The 7,177-nt window shown below is 34.6% G+C and overlaps 1 long non-coding RNA gene across 1 annotated transcript; it reads right to left on the bottom strand.

Moving 5' to 3' along the window:
* Window positions 1-806: 806 nt before the first annotated feature.
* On the bottom strand, window positions 807-4,088 carry LOC113088992 (uncharacterized). Its single transcript, XR_003286325.1, has 3 exons — window positions 2,763-4,088; window positions 1,937-2,050; window positions 807-1,551 (listed from the first exon to the last, which is right to left on the bottom strand). It is a non-coding gene; the product is annotated as an uncharacterized LOC113088992 (long non-coding RNA).
* Window positions 4,089-7,177: the final 3,089 nt, after the last annotated feature.

Here is a 7,177-nt window from a genome sequence, read left to right on the forward strand (position 1 = left end):
AGAGAAAGAGCTTTCACATAGCATTAGAGTTATACTGATGAAGCCGCTTGCACTGTAAGAAAAAATACACCATATCTACTCAATAAAAATGAGGCAACAGATTACAAGCAATATTATTAATTAAATTTCACAAGGTTTAGTATTGAGTAAATATTAATTAAATGAGACCCTTAATAGTTATTCATTTAATATGAGTAGATTTGAATAGAAAACAGCACAGAATTAAGTATAACCCAAATAAAAATATTGAGTTGTTTTGAAAAAGATAATCTCCCTAATGTGTAAATAGTACTAATAAATATTAATTAGATTTTACATATCATAATTGAGTAATCATCATCTACATCAATCTGCACATTGATTTGAATTTAATCAATGCAATTAATTAAATCGAAATATTCCTTTCTTATGAATAATATGGCCCAGAAAGTACAGAAGTTAAATACTCAAATAAGAATTTTATTAACAATTCACTTTTGTGCTTTAGACACATTGTAGCAAATCATTGTACACTGCAACCACAGTCTCATTTCAAGCCAGAAGTTTGAAAAGGACAGAATGCTGACTTTAAACTATTTTGTAAAAACAAAAATAAATTACATACAGAATGGTGATGTGTCTATAAACCTGTTTCCATGCTTTCTCATCTCACATCACACTAAATTGGGTCAATAATGATCTTAAAGGAAAATCCTCCAGAGGTGCATGTACCAAAAAAAGCAGAAAAGTGTAATTTGTACAGAGTAATAAACATTTCGTACTTTGAACTAGAAATATCACTGACATTCGTGGGATAAGAGTCCAAATCAGTGCTAACTTACAAACATAACACTTTCAGATGTGTAATTCCCAAGCTCTGTAGAAGCTAAACATTGTGTAGCAAATCATGTACACTGCAACTACTACTGTCTCTTTTTTCAAGCCAGAAGTTTGCTCAAGCATTTCAAACTTTTTCAGAACTTTGAAAAGGACAAAATGCTGACTTCAACTTAAAAAAAAGGAGCAGTAAAGATCTTAAAGAAAAATACTCCATAATGGCCAAAACATAAATAATAAAAGTGCAAATTGTACTGAGTAAAATACATTTGTACTTTGAATTTACAACAATTGAAATGTACGACATTTTTTGGACAAAACAGTGCCAACTTACAAACATAGCACTTTCAAATGTGCATTTCCCAAGCTCTGTAGAAGATGAACATTGTGTAGCACAAAAGTCTGCACTGCAATACAGTCCCATTTCAAGCCTGAAGTTTGTTCTTGAGGGACTGGACTTTGTTAGAAAGCTTTGAATCATCCAGTTCCAAGAAAAAAAAATTGGAACACCTCAAAGGTGTACTTCAGTAGTCTGGGATAATCAAGATTCAGCACGTAGGTCAAGCCAAAGAGGACAATGCAAGCCCTTGCAATATCTCCAAGTCCTGTGATGACTTCCACGCCCTTAATGAGGATCCCAATGTTCTTTGGGCAGTTGCTTGTAGAAGCTCCACGCTTTGGGGTCACATTAATGGCCATTATGAGCTGTTCAAGTTCCTCCAAGTTCTCAGTGTCCTGCAACATGAAATTGACATTGTCTTAGTATAAAACTGTCAGAAATATTTTGCAAGCATATCAAATTACTAGAAAATACATTCATTATTGTTTTCATAGCTTATGAATCTATTTTAGTAGATATTATTTTCTTGCAGGCCTTGGTGTCAAATTGTTATTTGTTGTGTTTTCTTCTCTATTTTGATGTTTTTGTACAGTGTTCATGTAGGTTACAATAAGTCAAATTTTAGACCTTAAGACCTACACGATGCATTACCAAAAAAATTTAAAATCAAAGAAATTCTGAAAAAAAATAATCATTAATTTAATTTACATATAAAGGTCACATTTCTAGATTAATCAACAAATTGAGGAATTAAGTTAAATTTATATTAAGTTCACCTACGTTGAATTCTTTGATAAGATGTCCCCCTTGTTCTCCAAGGTATTTTTTGTAAGATACCGAGGAACAATCTCTCTGGTCATCTCAATCGAAGAGTGCTGGGGAGGAAGTCAATCACTAAAAACAAAAAAACAAAAAACTGGATGTTTCTGTAATTTAGAAAAGTAAACACATGACACCTATCAATTCTGATCATACTTTACATGTCTGCTTTACTTAATGTATAAAGCTTCGTCAGACCATAAGGCAGAGCTTCATAATGCTTTAAAGTAGAAAATACTGTTTATGATTTCATGATAATCCATTAGCCCCTTACATGCACTGCAAGCCTGAAATTATAAAGACATCACCTGAAGGAGAATGTTCGAATCTGATTTTAAATGGATTTAACCCGGTCAGCTCTATAGTACAAAGTCTGTGTCATTTCTGAATTACCCCATGTGTGAATACAACAGGGAATTATCCGAAGGATTCACAGTGAGCAATTGAAGGTATTAAAAAGGGTTAACCCTGTAAAAAAGGGTTTTCTTGGGAGTTTTTCCTCGGTCAGTGTGAGGGTCTAAGGGCAGAGGCTGTTGTCATGATGCTATGCAAAGCCCTTTGAGACAAAATGTTTGTAAAATGGGCTATACATATAAAATAACCTTGTCTCTGATCAATTTGTAAGGCAAAAAACAGCATCTTAAAGAGCTATTATTAGTTTTTCCTTTTCTAAAATAGTACAGCATCTCTGGAGGACAATTGTCTATCATTCAGTTTGATGTCCTTATTGATATAATTTGGAAATCTTATGGAACAAAGCTACTTCTAATTTAGAAAACTACTGTACCTGCAGCATTTCCATTATGATCTCCAGTCTTCTTCCAAGTGCTCCATCTTTGGCACAAAATGGCGTCAGTAGCTTGGGAGTGTGACAGTCAAACACAGACATACATTTCGGTACCAGAAGTACAGTAGTTGTTCTTTGAAATTCTGCATTGATCTGAAACACAAAGGCGACAAAGATATCACATCAGTTCTTAGCCTTTTAAACCTCTTTCATATAAACTGTCTAACATTCAATACTTTTTGCCACTGTCAGAGTACTGAAGTCCTCTTCCACAATATTTGCCAATTTAATCATTCTGGAATTGTAAATGAGGAAGAGTTAATGTAATTTTAAAGATTTTAATGACATTATTGAAACTTTGTGGGAGAAAAAAAAACGTGTTAGACTAATTATTAATCAAAGTATGAATATTTTTTTTCAATTTTTAGTGTACGGTTTAGCTGTAAAATTATAGAGTTTGTGCCAATGTAAGATTACCACATTAAAATTAACAGATTTATTCATGAAAATAAATAAAATTGTGGCTCTTAAACATAACACTGTTAATAGACTGACTTCACGTGGATTTAGCTAAGTTAACTTACAAAACAGTGAAACAAAGAGAGAAGTTAAGTTACCTGTCTCTGGAAGACGAGCTCCACACACGAGAAGTAAAGCCAACGGAACTGCGTCAAGTGCCGTCTGAAATATAAGATCCTCATCCAGCGAAAACCCCAAATATTGCGCTTTATGGAACCTTAAAATTAAACGCGATGTACTTATTTACGCAATTTCATACAAAACATACTTAGGATATGATATTAACACACAAAAGACCTAGGAACCATGATAGAGAAAAAGGTAACCCACATCCTTCAAAATAAACATTTGACTTCGATACATAAGAATTCTTCCAAAATGTATGATGCTGTGTCAATATTATAGCGCAACAACATCACATAGCCTTCCAACAGAAGCCAACTTTGTGTTGCTGCTGAGTCTCTTTTTCTGTGATAACTCATTTTATATTGTAATATACTACTACATGCGTTTTTCTTAGTAGCCCAGTGATAACAAAATAAGTTTTCTTACCTAAGTCAACCAGTCAAATTTTGCAAGATGAGCAATGTGGAAGAAAACGAACATTCACTGTCTGTAGCCTACTCTCTTCAAATGCCTTGTAGGCCTGCTGCATTTTTTAAATAAAAAGGCTCACTTCGACAGGAAGTGCTTTTCAATTAAAATTAGCCCGATTACATTAATTTGAATTAACTCAATATTCTCTCCATTTGGGATTAGATAAATATAATGCTTAAATTTTATTTAACTACAATGGGTAGATTTTATTCCAACCATTTTATTTGAAATTTAATTAAATATTTGCCTCAAAATCAAAAACACAATTATATTGAATACATTTTAATCAAAAACATTCATTCAAATCTACATGACCACAGAATCATTTCTTACAGTGTGGGTGAAGCATCTTCAAAATAATTTATAACAAAGTCCAGTTGATTTGACTGCTAGATATTTATATCCGTGGTTTCTTGTGGAACATGAACATCCCACTTTTGACACAACTGGTTATGATGACCTCTGCTCATCACTGGGAACACACTGGATACTGGTATCATAGTCCATGTTTTCTTTTCAGTTACATGGAGTGGATTTTCACAGAAAAAAAAAAAAATGTTTTATTGTTTTGGGGGTTTTGTAAAACAAATAAAATAAATAAATATCACTAGCCATATCCGCAAAATGCATTTCAGTCAAACTGCTTTTTTTCCCTTTTTTTTTTTTTTTTTTTTTTTGCAAATCCCACAAAGCAAGAGTGTGTCGCTGAAATCTGGTAATTAAGAACTATAATTAAGAGTATTTGTGTGTGTGTGTGTTTTAATATTTTAATATTTACAGAAGTACTTGGGGGAAAAAATGGTCTACACATAAGAAAACATTTGTAAAAAAAAAAATTAATTAAAATAAAGCATTACTACACTTAATACAATTATTTATTTAAAAAGGTTTTTGACCTATAAAACAGTATATATATATATATATATATATATATATATATAAATATATATATATATATATATATATATATATATATATATATATATATATATATATATATATTATATTATAATTACCCCCCTTTACAATAATAACATTTTGTTGCTTTGCAGCCTGAAATGAAGACGGACACAGTTTTTGTTTTTTCCAGCTGTATTTAATCAGTGAAACTTACAATATCCAAGTGAAAAACAAAACACAAACATGTCAGAAAAAAACCCAAAACAAATACAAAATAAAATAAAATAAAAAAACTGAATCACTGAATTGGAAAAAGGATCACCCCTTGTGTCATTATTTTGTAGAACCACCATGTCTCTGCTAACTTTGCTCTCTATCTAGACTGTTTTAAATATTTGCTCACTCTTCTTTGCAGAATTGCTCAAGTTCAGTTCAATCTTATGGTGAGTGTTTGTGGACTGCAGTCTTTAAGTCATTCCACAGATTTCAGTGGGGTTTAAGTCTAGGCTCTGACGAGACCATGCAAAGACATTTACCTTTTCTCCTTCAACCACTGTGTGCTCAGGTTTGCTGTGTGCTTTGAGACATTGTCATGTTGAAAGGGAAACCTTCTTTCTATTGACAACTTTTTGACAGTGGACAAAAGAATTTGAAGTATTTTGCCCGATCCATTTTTCCTTCTATCCTGACAAGTGCTCCAGTCCCTGCTGCAGAGAAACAGCTCATAACAGGATATCACCACCTCCATGCTTTACTGGAGGAATGCTGTCATTTGGATGGTGAGCTGGATTGGGTTTCCACCAGACATATCATTTGGTGTTGAGGCCAAATATTTCAATTTACGTCTCATATGTGGTGTGTTTTGGAAAAACTTGGTTGTGACTGCACGTGGCCTTTTTTTTTTTTTTTTATCAATCGCCTGACTTGTGCTGGTCCACAACTTTATCCCATGAGATCTTTTGAGAGTGCTTTGCCTCCACTTGGATATTATAATTTAAACAGAGTGAATACAGCTGGATAAAACAAAAAACGCGTGCGTCTTCATTTAGGCTACAAAGACACAAAATGGGATTATTTTGAAAGGTGGCTGATATCTATATCATAAATAAAATAAAATAGATCCAAGAGTTACACAGGCACCTTCATTTAAAATGTCCTCTTAGCTTCTGGCAGTTTTGACACTTCATTAATAAATGTATATATTTCATCTCCAGAGAGTCTCTGTACTCACAGAGGGACTAAGTACATAGATGAACTTTTGGATAGACAGGCTCAGCTGTCGTTTGTATCGAGTGTGTGTGTGTGTGTGTGTGTGTGTGTGTGTGTGTGTGTGTGTGTGTGTAAGCATTGCTGGGGAATAATCATTTAGCCTTTAGCAGAAGGGCAGAGCTGAGTCTTGATGTCTGTGGACTGTGTTACGGGAAGCTGTGTGATGGTCAGAGGTGGTCAGAACCTGGTAAAGCACGTCCACTGAGAGCAACAATCACATACAAGGATGTGTGAACTACATCAATTCTGAGCTAAGCAGGGCCTGTGTCGAACTTACCTGTGCCTATGGATTTAAGATGATTTTGTTGGAAAGGTACGTCCGAAAATGGGACATTTTTTTAAAAGTTATATGAAAAGTTATAATGGTTGCTACAGTATGCGTTTGTCAATTGAGGCCTTCAGTGTGTTAAAGTAAAGCGAGACAACACAATTCAGAAAATATAGCCTGAAGGAAGAAGAGAAATCAGATGAAAGTGGGATAAGCCTCCCATGGGATTGCCGAAAGAAATAAGGAGTGACCGAGAATGGACAATATGTAGGTAGATGCATAGGATAGACAGAAGATAGGTCAGGCTGTGAAATGTGTGAATGTGAAATAGCATGTATGTGAGGTGGAGAGAGAGAGAGCAAGGGAGAGGCTGGATTGATGATGGTTGTGTTTCGGCAGACAGGTTGTGAAGCTGCTGGACGGAGGGATGTAGGGGGCTGGGAGGTGTATTGTTCTGTCACTTTTCCTGTGTCAGCAGGTGGAAGCGTTCACCAGGACATTAAATATGCAACAATGCTGACTAAGCCAGTGAGCTGAGACAGCCAAAGCCCAGCACTGAGGGGACTGTAGGGGCCAAAGGGCCCACTGGAATCCCCACACACTTACTAGCCCCAGTTTAAATACAGGACAAACCCAGCCAACAAGCTATTTGTCGGTCTACGCGTGCAACACAGTCACAGCCAGTAAGAAGATATTTGATGTTTATGAAGAGTGGGAATTGGGTCTAATGGGTAGAAAGCAAGTGAAGTAAAAAAATGTCTGATAACTCTTTTCATGTCATAAGTAAGATTTAGAGGAAATATTTGGAAGAAATAAAGTAAAATAGACAAGATAGGACAAAATGTAAGAGTTGTGGCGAGTC

This window comes from Carassius auratus, unplaced genomic scaffold (assembly GCF_003368295.1).
Source record: "Carassius auratus strain Wakin unplaced genomic scaffold, ASM336829v1 scaf_tig00047954, whole genome shotgun sequence".
Taxonomy (NCBI): domain Eukaryota; kingdom Metazoa; phylum Chordata; class Actinopteri; order Cypriniformes; family Cyprinidae; genus Carassius; species Carassius auratus.